Below are 14,450 nucleotides of genomic sequence, written 5' to 3'. Positions count from 1 at the left end.
CCAGTGTGTTTTTGTATGACATATTGCAAAAGGTGATTTTTTTTTTTCCTTATCTATTCAAATAGTACTTGACGATGTCAGTCATCATCAGTTTACCAGTTCTGTTTTATTTGCTTAGCACAACTGATGAAAAACAATGTGCTGTGGTTACCTTCTGAATTCCACTGGTCAAGATTCATGAGAAAAAAATGACTGAGGATGCTTATTTCTTGTGGTGGGTTAATGAATAAAGCTAGCATATCTAAGTATCATTCACGTAATCATGTTAAAACATTATTTTGATTGAATTTGTCACTTAGGAAGTGGCGAATGCCACTCTGATTCCTTGAGGTGCAGCAAATTCTTTCCCCTGAAAAAATCTGAAATGGAATTGTTTATTGGGCAGCTTTCAATAGAATTTATTAGTTTCATCAATGGATGTCAGGATTTTGGAATAAAACAAATGGGGGACCGGTTTGAAAACATTCCACCTTCTTTCAAATCCAGTCCTCTCCTCTGTCACAACAGGGGCACCGCCTGTGTTCACAGTTCTGTCCTGCACCTTTTAATTCTGGCCCACAGCAGAATAACTCAGAGGAAAATGAACAGCATCTATAGGTACCAACAAAAATGCATATGTGATCAGTCAACCATGCAGAACATTCTCTACCTGCAGAACTCTGTTAATCCCTTGTTAAGTATTATTATAGAAAATGAACAATGAACCTATCAAATTAATGCAATTTCTGTTCCCTTAATGAAGGTTTAAATATTGATATAAAGGTCTTGTTTGGATATGAAGTTGTTTTTTTCTTACTGGAATAACGATCTCCGAACCACACTTACATCAAAAGAAAAAATCAAACTATGATGTCAAAGGATCTCTATTTCTCACTTGCACTGGAAGATAATCATGTTTTCCTCAGAGTGCAGTTTCCCTCATATTTCAGCAGAAGACACCAAGTTTATCAACCAAAGAAGAAGGAAAAACTTGAACTGTAAGAACAAAACTAAACATGCTCTGCAAGTCTCTGCACCAGCATGGATCTGTGGCTGTTCAAAGGCATTTTTGACCCCCAGTTAACTGGAAAATAAATCATGTTGCTAAGCATAAAACATGCTGAACTAGCTCAGGACACACGAGTGAGAAATAAGAGATTTTAAAAGAGCACTTTACTTTTCTAGACTTAATTTTCCATTTGCTTCACATCAATCAGCTGAACCACGTATAGCAAAAACGAGCACATGGCTTTTCATAGCAATTGAGACAATCTGAACCAATCTTGTTGAAATAAAATTATCAGTTTCAGTTCTTTTAAATTAAAGACAATTGAACAGTATAAAAAAGTCACTGACCTCAAACTTTTAAATTTTGGTATTTTCCCACAATGAGGAAAAATAATATTGCTAATGTAAGACAATCTATTTCTTAGCTAGTTTTATTAGAAATAAACATTATTTTCAATTTATGATTATTCAACATTACAAGTAAATGAGCAACCAATATAATCAGTGATCACGGAAAGATTGAAGATAACAAGGTCCTTTCAGCCTTACCAATATCTTGCTTAAAAATATGTTTAATATTTTTCCTTTTTTAAGACTTGGCACATCATAGAGAATTAATTACTTTGTGCTATACCTTCCTCTCACCTATCAAAACTCAAGGTAGGGAATAGGAAGACAGCATCCATAAAGCCATATGTTTAGTTGTCATTTGTTTACTCAAATCATTTGCAACACAGCAATTTCTCCTCTCTGAACAGTAACTGAACAGTAACTTTCCTTTCTTTTCTTCCTTCTAGCTAAGGAGACTTGACAATTGATCATTTAGCCTCCATGGGAAAGACAACAGGAGAAGTTAATTTCTGCATGTGTACCACTTCTTGGCTTTCTAAGTTCTACCTTTGAGCATTAACAATAACCTGAAATAGAAAGAATAGCAATGTCAAAGTATTCTTCACATAAAGCATCATTTCAATAATTATTTTAACTACTCTTGTAACAACTCTAAGGAGAATCATTAAGGAGGAAAGAAAAAGGAGGAAGAACTACAGGGTGGTGAATTCTAACTGAAAACTTTAAAATATCAACCAAATAAAAACCATATTGTTTTCTGTATATACGATGTTCAACTATATCTACTGCAAGTCAAAATATGCAAGAAAGATTGAACGGTATGTGGAAGAAGTGAATACCAAAGTTAATTAACAAAACGAAAAATATATACTTCAATAAAAATGAAGTCAGTTAGAGCTACAACAACATGAAACATGCTTGGAGAAAATTAAAGTACTAAAAACCTGTGTGAGAGTTTGGCACAGAATGTGAAAATTGGCCGTGAGGAGAAGAGAATAAGTTTACTGTACAATCCTTCCTGTGATGGGAGGGATGACAAGCATGCCTCCATGACTTTGCTGCTTCTTTTCCTCTATTCTGTGGAATTGTCAGTTCTGAAAGACTGAGAATTCACTCGGTTCCTGTTTTGAGTTGAGCAAATGAAATATGTGGAAGAGGATTAACGAGATGACAGTCATCACCAGAAGGATTTTTCATCAAGAAATGTTTCAAAAAGGTGGACCTTTTGTAATTCTAAATCAATTCCCATTTTCAAGTGCAAAGAAACTAGCAAGTAGGTGCTTGTGGATGTATATTAATTGAGGACTACAAATATTTTTACACTGTTGCCAAAAAAGTGTGCATTTTAATCCATTATTTTTCTAGTTCAATCCCTTTAAACTGCAAAAGGAAATCAACTTTTTTGTTAGCATGAATGATAAATTAGGCTGGAGAGTACTGTTATACATTTCCAGCCCAACACTTCCTTGTGATGTTCAAATGTCAAAGATTGACAGTGAACAACATTCCTCCTCTTCAAAGGTACTAACTTAATTCCTGGCAGATCTCAGTGGAGCACGAGGTAAGCTCAACCAGCAACAGACAGGAGCCAGCTCTGGGCTCAGGCTGTTGACTCTCTAGAATGTTCTTTTTTTGTGTTTTTTTCAACTTGCATATTTCTAGAGATCTTTTCCTGCTCTACTGAGAAACAGTCTCATCTCTAACAGTTTGATCCTTGACATGGAAAGAGGAACAGTCTAAAGATTTCAAGAGTTATATTCTTAGACAAATTCAATTTCACATGAAAGCATCATTCTGCCTTGTCTGCCTTTCCCATACTACATTGACGGGGCCTTGGTTGTGCCTACTTTTGGAGTAAATTAGCTCTTCCTCATTTCACCTTCAGAATACTACCTGGCAGAAAGATCCTCTTCATTACTTAAAGACATTTAATTTAGAAAGTACCGTAGAGAAAAATTCTCATAAAGGTATGAATACAGTGCATGATTTCAGGAAGATATAAAAATGTCTTTACATGCACGTGTGCATATTTACGTATTTAAACATTTCACGCATCCATATATACTTGTAAATGTATGTACATGTGGGGTATATGCATACATTGTCACACATACATGCACGTATTTAAATATATAACTAAACATACAAATCTCACAGAATCACAGAACGGCCGGGGTTGGAAGGGACCTCAAGCATCATGAATCTCCAACCTCCCTGCCACATTCAGGGCCACCAACCTCCCCATTTAATACTAGACCAGGCTGCCCAGAGCCCCATCCAATTGGGCCTTGAACACCTCCAGGGACGGGAGGTGCAATGCACTGTACAAATACCCAACCTAGCTTCAATTAACTTGGCTACCAGAAGCTTGAGTAGCACATATGGACACACAGCTATGCCAAACACACACAGTCTAAACCAAAATGAATTCAGAACTTAAGTACCTAGGAAAGCCTGTGAAACTAAGAAACTTAAAAAACATAAGCAATTAATGATAACGTAATCAAATTTGAGTATGGTGCATATGCATTAAAACCTCACTTTTCTTTGTCACGAGAGACATCTCTGCTCTTTACTCAATAGTTTAAACCAGCATAAAAATCTGTGCACAACGTACTTTGTTGTGTTGAAGTATTTCCTATGCTGCAAGTCTCAATCACCAGAAAACAAAGTTATATCCAAGATATATTAGCATTCAAACAAACTCTGTACAAATTCTCATATCCCTTATCTTGCCCTTAGCATTCTATACTGACTTTAGAAAGGTTTTCTTTCTGCACACAGATAGATTCATGTGCAGATCTTGCAGACTATACATTTTCTTGAAAAGTGTATCTGATCTTTACATGACCAGGTCTTTAAATTATCAAGTAGAAATTACAAGAATAGCCAAATAAATATAGAGATGGGAAAAAGTTCTATCAAAATCTTTTCCTAGCAATGGACTTGAACATATAAAAATCTTTGAAAAGGAAGAACTTTTCACAGAGAAAAGTGAAACATTAAATTGCTAACACTTCCCTAATTTTGTACTTCTGTAGCAGTAAAACATGAAAGTTTGAACCTGGCTAAGATATCAAGTTAGATAACACAAACACAAAAATGATTTTTTTTTTCCTCAACAATAATCCATTATGTCACTGTTTTCAGAGGGAGAAATTGGTTTCAATTTTTATTCAAGACTTGTAGGCTGTTTTCCAGTGCCATGTTCTGTTTTTAAATGTTACATATAACCCTGAGAATTTAGGTCTTACTGTGTTTTCTGCAAGCTCTTCAACTCTGAATTAAAATAAAATTCTCAAATATTTGGAACATGACATTCCCACAATGTATTTTTCATTCCCAAGCAGTCCCTCTGAAACAAAGAAATCATGTAATTGGAACAGCTTTGTCTGTGAAAGTTTACAATTTTATATACATTTTCTGCTAAAGGCTGTGCTGAAAATGAACCCAATACATAGTAGACATCTAAGTTGTCTCTGGGTTTCCAGTAATTAAGTATCTAATTATAGTTTGAACAGTCCAATGCGTTGTCAATATTTACTACATGCAGTAGTAAATAACATGGATAAATAAACACTAAGGCAGCCTAGACAACTTTCAGAAAGCATTTTGAATTGTCTTGAGAAATGTCTTTCATTGCTGCACCTACCCTGTTTGACTAACAGTTTCTGGCAGTGCTGCAAGAAGTTATAGCATTTTTGGAAGTTTGTGTGTTTTGTTGAGGAATAATTTGGATAACTGTATTGCAAATACCTCCGATACACAAGGGGAAAAAATCATTTTTAGAAGGAAATGAAAAATTTATCTGAGACAAGAAAATAGAATTCTGACAATTTCTTCCATCACTCCGATGGGAGACTGGTCACAGATTACATTAACTTGACCCTAACAGTTATAAGGTCTCTAAAAGTTCTGCAGTCCTCCACGGAAAAATGAAATACCTGCAGGACCTTGCCTAAACTAATTTTTTTCTTCCTCATCTCAGTATGAAAGTGCTTTTTTATCTCATCCTGCAAACAAAAAATTGCTATAGTACAGCAACTAGATCCTCATTGCATTTTTCTTATTGATTTCTTTCTTAATTTGTTACTGTGATTAGGAACACTGGTATTATCTGAGCCAATGGCACCTACTGATTGTAATAAAGGCCAGTTTCTCTTGGACACTGCTAGCAAGTTTAGGATTAGAGTGGCACTGAATCTGCTGTAGGCATTGTGCTAAATGCCAGTCAGGGGCTGGGTAGGAATTTATAAAACATTATAGAATTGTTTTGTGTGCCACAGCTGTTTTTTTCTGTACACATAAAATATCAGTTTTTACCTACAAACAGTACCATACATCTCCTTAAGCTATTAGGAAGGACAGAGACCTTGTTACTAGCGTGGGTCCAGGCTGAGACAACACAAAGCCCAGGTGCACCCTATGACCAGACAGCTTTGTGACTAGTCTCGCAGACCTACACCAGAGGAGATAACTATCATATGAGCCGAGTAGAACGTAAGGTTTAATTTCATCACTGTATATACTGCACTATACATTTTTATGCATAAAAATGTATTCTGCATGTAGATTGGCAAATGAACTTCCAGTTAGCAAATACAGATAAAAGCAAGTACCAAAGCCAGTGCATGTAAAATGTTGTGAATATTCCTCAAGAGGTGTTTGATAACTCAGATAAACAAATATTATATATAATAAGAAAGAATTTTCATGCAAGCTACTAAGCAAAGGAAAAGTAGCATCAAACATACATCCGGTTCTTTATTTAATTTAATTTTAAGGGTATTGCAGGCACAACACCACAATGTGACACATTATATATCTGAAACACTAAGTCCAGTAGATGAACAGTGACTTCAAGACTGAATTTTAATTCAGCAAAATGCTAAGAAAGAAAAAAATCAGAAGTTCCTGTCTTTAGGACAACCTCATTTCTACCCATTTTTGGCTTTCATAAGAACCCCTTTTCTATTTTTATAAGAGTTAAGTGAATGATTTCTACACCCATCTATAGATTTAGGATGGAGATCTCGATCTCAGAAAAATTCAGGCTAACAAGAGGAAAAGCACCTGCTGAGAAGATACGGTGTGAAAGTTTCCTGGGATTGGTTTAATTCTGGAGATGAGTACCCACCTGTTGCATCTGGAAGAATGGGTAAGTATAGGACACCAAGAGCATGCTGAACCTGTCTTGGGTCATAGCCCACATTAGTGCTGTCAACAGGCAGCATGGTTCAGACCAGATCAAAGAGGGCAGTAGCTGCTACCTGCAAATTAACACTACAGGAATATACACCTATGTCTGAGAAAAACACCCAGAGGGACTTTCCAGGCACCCACGCAGAAGCTACACAGACACGAGAAAAATCTTTGCCTATGAACATGCTGTTGATGTTGCCCCAAGAAGCTTGTGAGAAACTATGTAAGTGAAAATGTTGGGTGAATAGTTATCTGCCATTAGTTATAGCAGCTTGATTACTTTAATAGTGAGTTACATCACCTCCCAGCTTGATCTCCATTTTCAACATGCCTACTCCTGAGCAGTGCATGAAATAACTTAGGAATTTCAGAAATCTTTCCACAAATGAGGAAAAGTAACAGATTACAATAAAAACAATGAAGCAGTACAGAACAGTATGTCTTCCAACCACCTAGACCTTAACGTATGGGCAAAGGAAAGTGGTCTTGCTTTTCTTCTATCAGTGATACCTTGATTTTCTGCAATCTAAGCCAATTTGAAGTGAAAATCATTTAATTTAGAATTTCACAAAATGGAAGCTACCTATTTAAGAGCTTCTTGAGCTGGTAATGGAAGTTTGTGAGCTGGAAACCTTTGAAATAAACCTGAAACAAGTTAGCTGGCAGGTAGGTTTGCACTGCAAGGGATTCTGACAGCCTGTCAAAGTTCTACTTTTCTCACATTCAATCAACCTCTCTCTTCTAAAGAAAGCATAAAATATGTCAAAATGACAGCTGCCGAAGCATAGCAGGAGCAGCAGCCAGCTAGCTGCTAGGCCTATTAGCTTAGGAAAGAAATCATGGAAAAGTTGTGTAAATGGCACACAGTTAATAGGGATATAATTTACTTGGTCAAGTAGTGACTCAATTACAGTCTTATTAACCCTTCAGCTACTGTTACTAGTTTCCCCATAATTCTTATTTTTTATTTTGATGCTTCCTAGTATTTGTTTTGAAGTTTTCTAGGAAGATGATTTTAAATGAGAGCACCTTGATGTTTCTAATGACTTTCCAAAGTTAATTTGCCACAGCATTGGGTACAATCAATTTGAAAACAAATTCAACAGAGACAATAACATAGTTACATGGGAATTTAAACCAGTTAAGTTGGGTCAATATAATCACAATCTTAGGAAGTGGAAGGAAAAATACCAGTGTTGATTTCTCTGAATTCTGTTACTGCCACTGCTAGCACACCACCCTCTCACCAAATTTGCTAAGCTTACAGTGGGAAATCCAGATCTCTGTCCTGTTTCCTCCAGTTGCCACCAGCAGTAAATTCCTTTGGCAATGACAGAAGCCTGATCTTAGACTGCAAGGCTTAACTTATAACTTACTGTGCGTTCTATACCAGCTGAGTGCAAATATTTCTCAGATGACACTGTCTTTACACCTGAGTTAAACCAGAGTAGAGTCTCGGGACAAAGAAAGGCAATGATAGGACTCTGTGGTTCAATTTCTAAAGTCATCTGCAAACAACAGAGCGCCTGGTGCTTCTCAGAGAAAAAGGTCATAAAATCCTTTACCTAGGGAAGTCTTAAGTAACATAAACATACAAGTAGTTACTGACTGTGCATGCACACAAAGTGCAAGTCAGAGCCCTAACGCACGAACACATAGCTCTCAGACACAATGCTGCAGGGTAGAAGTTCTAAAATGTTTAAGCCACAGACTTTATCCTTGATATCTTGTACGTTGAAGTCTAAATACAAAATAGTATTAGGCTTTTGTTAATAACGCTGGAAACCTCAGGTGAACTAGATATATATGAACATATAATAATACAACTGAAAAGCAAATAAGAATTAGACTACTTGTTAGAGCTAGAAACAACACCTTTCAACTTTCTATTCTACTCTAAAGAGCTTCTGCAAGTGAATTTAGAGGACTACATTAGCAGTTTTGGAAAAGTTTCCCAAGACTGAGACTCAGATCAGTGTTATTTTACCAGCTCTTACTGCACCTAATTGAATATCTTCTAAAGTCAGGTAAAATGAGCTAAGTCAAACCATGAAAATCGTGTCACACACAAAATATAACCAATTCAATTTATACAGCTTAATCTTTACCACAGATCTTGGCTTAAGTTTCCAAGTTAAAGCGAAACAAATCCTCTTTAATGACAGTCATTCATGTGCTCACTATGGCTAGGAAACAGGAACAGCCTTCATTGTCAGATGGGAAATCTCTCCTGTTTCCTTGAGCCGCTCAATACAGCTCTGGAAAGCAAATTTCCTCTATTTCTAAAAGAAATGTTCTCAGCTGTGAGGTTTGCCTGTGCTATATCTGTCCCCCAGTTAATTAACGAGACACTATATTCTTATATCCAATCTTTGAGAGAAATTACAACAATACTATGGTGATAAAAATAGGAGTGAGAAAGAAAATCAAGAAAATAAACAACACCAAACCATTCTTGCAATAGCTAACTATGTAGTCTTGTATTCTTGATTTTTACATATCTCATTTAGAGAAAGCAAGAACTTGGTCTCTTTGTATATTCTTGTAAATAGTTCTCACATAATCCTTACATTTCCTTGCTATACACCTTTCAGCATCAAAAATTTCAAAATCAAAATAATAGCAAAGAAAAGATGAGCTAAAGCACAACACAACTGTTCACTGTTTTTAGGAAGCATCTTCTTCAAAGAGCTTGATGTTGCATTTGCAGAATTCCTGAAAAGAAAATCAAACCAAACTAAACCACACAACAACAAATAAAAACAAACAAACCATAAAAGCCAGCAAACCAAAAAATCCCCTCCATACTTAGGCCCTCTGCAAAACAGTCATTGCAGCACAGCAGGATATACCTAAAAGGTGTAGAACAGTTCATTAATTCCTATTCTAGGTTATTAAATACTGCCAAACTCAGCACAAGGTTACAAATTTAGACAGGAAAAAAAAAAAAGACAAGTCCTTATTCCTTACAAATTCTCGTATGTTTATTTATTTTTAACACATGTCACTTTGTAGATGAAAAATCCTGAACTATTTCAATCTCCATGAGTCAATCTATGTGTCAATCACTAGCCAAGCATTTCATATACAAAAGTCTGCAAAACCACACAGAAGGTATTTTATAAATATTTATTTAATGGAGTCTATAATTAACACATCCCTTATTAAAGCATGGTAATTCACACTCTTTTCAAAATGAATGTTCTAAATAGAGTATGACTGACCTGCTTGAAGACTGAAGTTGTCTATATATATAGACAATATGTTGCAAAATAGCAAGAAAACAGTGGTTGTGCCGCTGTGGGCCCTCTATCCTGAACTTCAATAACTGCCAAGAGCCATAAGCTGGAGAAGAGAAGGGTTGAGAAGTAAGGAGAAGATTTTTAGGTAATGAAGAATCACAGAATGGTTGGGTTGGAAGGGACCTTAATGACTATCTAATTCCAAGCCCTTGCTATGCACAGAGTTCCCAGCCACGAGATCAGGCTGTGCAGAAACCTATCCAATGTATCCTTGAACACCTCCATGGATGGGACATCCATAACTTCTCTGGGCAGTCTGTGCTAGTGCTTTATCACCCTCCCAATGAAAATTCCTCCTATCTAATTTAAATTTTCTCTCTTTTCAGTCAAAATCATTCTCCTTTACCCTACCACTGTCAGACCATGTAAAAAATTTGTCCCCCTCCTGCTTCTAAGCTCACTTTAATTACTGAAAAATCACAATGAGGTCTTCACAGTGTCTTCTCCAGGCTAAACATGCCCAATTCCCACACCTTTCTTCACAGGAGAGATACTCCAGCCCCCTGATCATCTCTGTGGTCCTCCTCTGGACCTGCCCCTACAGCTCTGCATCTTTCATGTGTTTGGGGCCCCTGGCCTAGATGCACTATTCCAGGTGGAGTCTCACAAGCACACTAGAGGGTAAAAATCACCTCCCTCGCCCTGCTGACAGCCTTCCCTCTTTATTTCAATGCAGTTCAGGATACAGTTGGCCTTCTCAGATGCAAGCACATACTGTTGGCTCACTTTCGTCCACCAAAAAACATCAAACCCTTCTCCACAGGGATGCTCTCAGTGTGTTCCCCCAGTCTGTACACATATCTGGGATGTAACTCATTAGGCTTTGCTTCCATTCAACATTTCTCTCCACTGAAAAATGGTTTCTGTCTATAGTCCAGGTACCTGGAAAAAAGCTGAACATTGCCATGCTGTAAATGCATGGAAAAATCAGCACCTAGGCAGTTTGAGGGTACAAAAGCAGAAAAGTGGTTAACTGGCAGAGAAGTGAGCAGAACTGTCATTGGCCTCTCCTGCCTTTATCTTTGCATGATCCTACTCACAGTGCATTCCAACTTTGACTTTGGCATTTCCATGTAATGGAAGGGATGCGGTAGGGACAAATTTTGAGAAATTGTTATGCTGTGGACTTTCTACACGTGGACCAACTTGTGCACCAGCTGCTTTCATTTGTTACTCAAAGTAGGTCATAAACTGTTCAAGGTACCAGAGTATCCAAAAGTATTTTGAAGATGAAACTTGACAATTTATATAGATCAGCTGTGTCAGTGCCAAACTATCACTGTTTTGATTGATACAGAGCAGTGTTTCATAGACCACTGACAGTCACAATGGAGTTTAAAAGAAGGTGACATGATTCTGAGCTGAACATACAAACAACTCAGTGAATGAACAATCTGATCAGTTGTGCTTTCTTACAATCTTATATCAAGTGTGTATTTTCCAAGCCTTTATAAATAAAAACTATCATCATCAACAAAAACATTTTTAGGCTTATTTATGAACCTAATGATTTCTCTAACAAATAAGAGGAGTATAATAAAAAAATAAGAAGTTAAAAATAGTTTGGGAAAATTCTAGAATTGTAAGAAGATAAATTCACACACTACTACCAAAACTTTCCATACTACTCTTATTTGTGTTTGGATAGTCAGGAAATACAAAATAAGAGTCAGCATTTCAACTAACTCAGTTCTCTAAGGATCTGCTTTTCTAACACTTCCATAATGAGAACTGATGTTGTTTAATACATAGTCTACAACATCTACAAGTGACTTCCTGTGAGCCAGACAGTGGCAACAGTTATTTTTAAAATACGTTCTGAAAAAGGCATTGGGGAAACTGGAATCAAAAAAGAAAGGAAATGGAAATGATTAGAACTTGTCAGAACTGGACTTTCTGAACATGCTACAAAATCTGCAACTGAGAATTCAAGCATCATTCCCTCATATGTTAGTGACTGATGAAGCTCTGATAGTTTGCACTTCAGCATGTGGGAAGACATGCATGTCTGAATGTTTATTCTTAATAAACAAACTTCCCAAACTTATAAAGCAATCTAGTAGTAAACCTGCATTCATATGAAGAATCCATGATCCTCAGCATGATTGCTGTCTGGGCAACTGATCCAAGTGGATCAAACTGGGATTTAGATAAGCGGTTTGCTAAAAATGTCAATTATTTTTTTCAGAAAGGATGATGCAAGGTAAAGCATGCAATTGTTATTTTATCCATTCCACATTTCCTTTCTTGTAAAAGACGCATACTTCCATGTTTCCTGATGGAAAGAGTCTTTCAGGACTAAAATATAATAAATTTAAATTGAAATGAACTTATTCCCATGATGTGTTTTCGACAATGATATTACAATAATCTGTAATATATTGCACATTGTAACTACAGACCTGTTGTCAGTGTGAACCTCAGAAGCCTAAAAAGAAACTTTTCAAGTACTCACATACAACAGAATTTAATTTACACTTCAACTAATGGAGCAAAATATATTTGCATATATATATATATATACACATACACACATACTATGCTTTGCAAGGAGTGGCAGATTAAATGACCCTTACGATTTGTTAAGAAAAAAATGCCTTGTCTTGCCTTTCTCTCTGACATTCATGAGAGATTTGATGGGGTGGTGCCAAGATTTCCTCTTGGATGTGACAGCCGGTTTACTCGCTACAGCCTAAGAAAACGTGTTCTAGTTCATAAGCTGACTGGATCATGGCTTTAATTTGAAAAGCCCTCATCTTCATGTACTACTGTACTTCTTTCTGTAAATTAGTTAGGCTTTCATTTTATCAGTGTAATAGCTGGCGATCCATGAGGAAACTCTTCTTACACCAGCAAAAACCAATCCCATTATGGAAATAAAAAAATAAATCTATTAATAGACATCTAGTGCTTTCAGTGGATTGATCCTGAGAGACGGCATTTTTGGATGACCCGGCAGTAACAAAATCAAGGTGGTCTGTGGCATATGACAGTTAGAAAATCATTTATTCACACCACTATGGCAAGCTCTCTTTGAAATCCCAGAGGAGGGAACTTCAATTAAGAGTGAAATTCAGTTATCCCTGATATTATTAAAGTCAGAATAAAAGCAGCCTGCTCAACTTTCATGTGATCTCTTCATGTTTTAAAAATATAACTCACAGTCCTTCCTCTGACTGTTCTACTGAGAGCCACCCATCATGCATTCCCCCAAAACTCTGATGCCTTTTTTCCATGTTTCTGAGTAACTGGATTCAAACCTTTCCAGCTGAGTGCTTTTAGCCATCTCTGCAAGTGTGTGTAGAAGCAATGGAAAGAAAAAAAAAGGAAAAAAAAAGTGATTTGTTTTTCACAATGAAATGTGATCAGTGAAGTCAAAAAAATAAAAATAAAAATTAAAAATATCATGCAGCTTTATTTAAAGAGACAGGAACCATAAAATTCATCTCTCTTACATCCCTTCTCTCCACTCCTTCCCTCCATTTCTGTTTATGTCCTCTTTAATAAGGAGGACATAAATAACGCATCCTCATCAGTGCAGATGGGTGACATTTGAAAGCCCCAACCTTGCTACCTAGATTCTTTTTTTCTTCAGCATTAGAAGTACTGCAGAGTTTATTTAGAATGTATGCTCCCAGAATGACTTCAGATATGTGCTGAACACTTGCCATTAAAGGAGGCCACGTGACACTATTTCTGCTGCAATATTAGCACATGAAAATGGCTCTTTGGCAAACAAGTAAATCAGAGACAAAGCATGCTATGCACAGACTGTAATTACGCCTGTATACTTTTTCATCATTGACTGAAAAAATTCAGAGAAGTATTTACTGTCGTAATTAAATTGATTCCCCCAAGAACTACAATGAACTTTGGGAGGTGATAAATAAAAGCAGTAGCAAGCTGTTCATTTGAGATTTACACTGTGATGACAAGATCTCCTGAATTCCTGAAGGGAGAAAAAGAAGCTAGGTTCATAATTTATCTTTTTCAGGCCTGGTCCAAAACCTATTACAATCATTAGAAGTCTTTAAATTGATTTTATCCAAAGTTCATTCTGAAGTCATTATATTTTGAAGTACAAGTTTTAATTTTCTAATGCTAAAATTAAACAAAAATTGCTTACTAGTTTCCTTTGATGTACAGGTTCTTTATTTTGGATAAAAATGACTTTCTCCCACACTTTCCACAAGTGAGAAAAGGATTTTGTGAGGAATAACAAAGGTATTTCTTACAGTTCTGTATAATCACATTCAAAGAATATTTAGGAGAACTTGGGAGTGCATAAGTTAGGCACAAATGCCATCTGTCTTTTGTTGAATTTCATATTTAAGTAAGAGGAACACAACTGCTTTCTGCACACTAATTTAAGGGTCTATCCCTCTCTTCATCCATGCTGATGTTATGGATTTGTCTCAGTAACAGGGGAATAAAATATGCCACAGTGCCATCATGCATCATTCTGGCTATTGAGAGAGAAATTAATATGCTTGTATAGCTTTCTGTAATAGGAAAAAGGTGACTTGACTTTAGGAGAGGGAAGGGGGAAGTAAGAATGTTTGGATATAATTTCTTAAGTTGATCCTCAGAATATAACAATATGTTTAA

Source organism: Tympanuchus pallidicinctus, unplaced genomic scaffold (genome assembly GCF_026119805.1).
Source record: "Tympanuchus pallidicinctus isolate F22 unplaced genomic scaffold, pur_lepc_1.0 scaffold21, whole genome shotgun sequence".
NCBI classification, from domain to species: Eukaryota; Metazoa; Chordata; class Aves; order Galliformes; family Phasianidae; genus Tympanuchus; species Tympanuchus pallidicinctus.
This window is presented reverse-complemented; position numbering follows the sequence as displayed.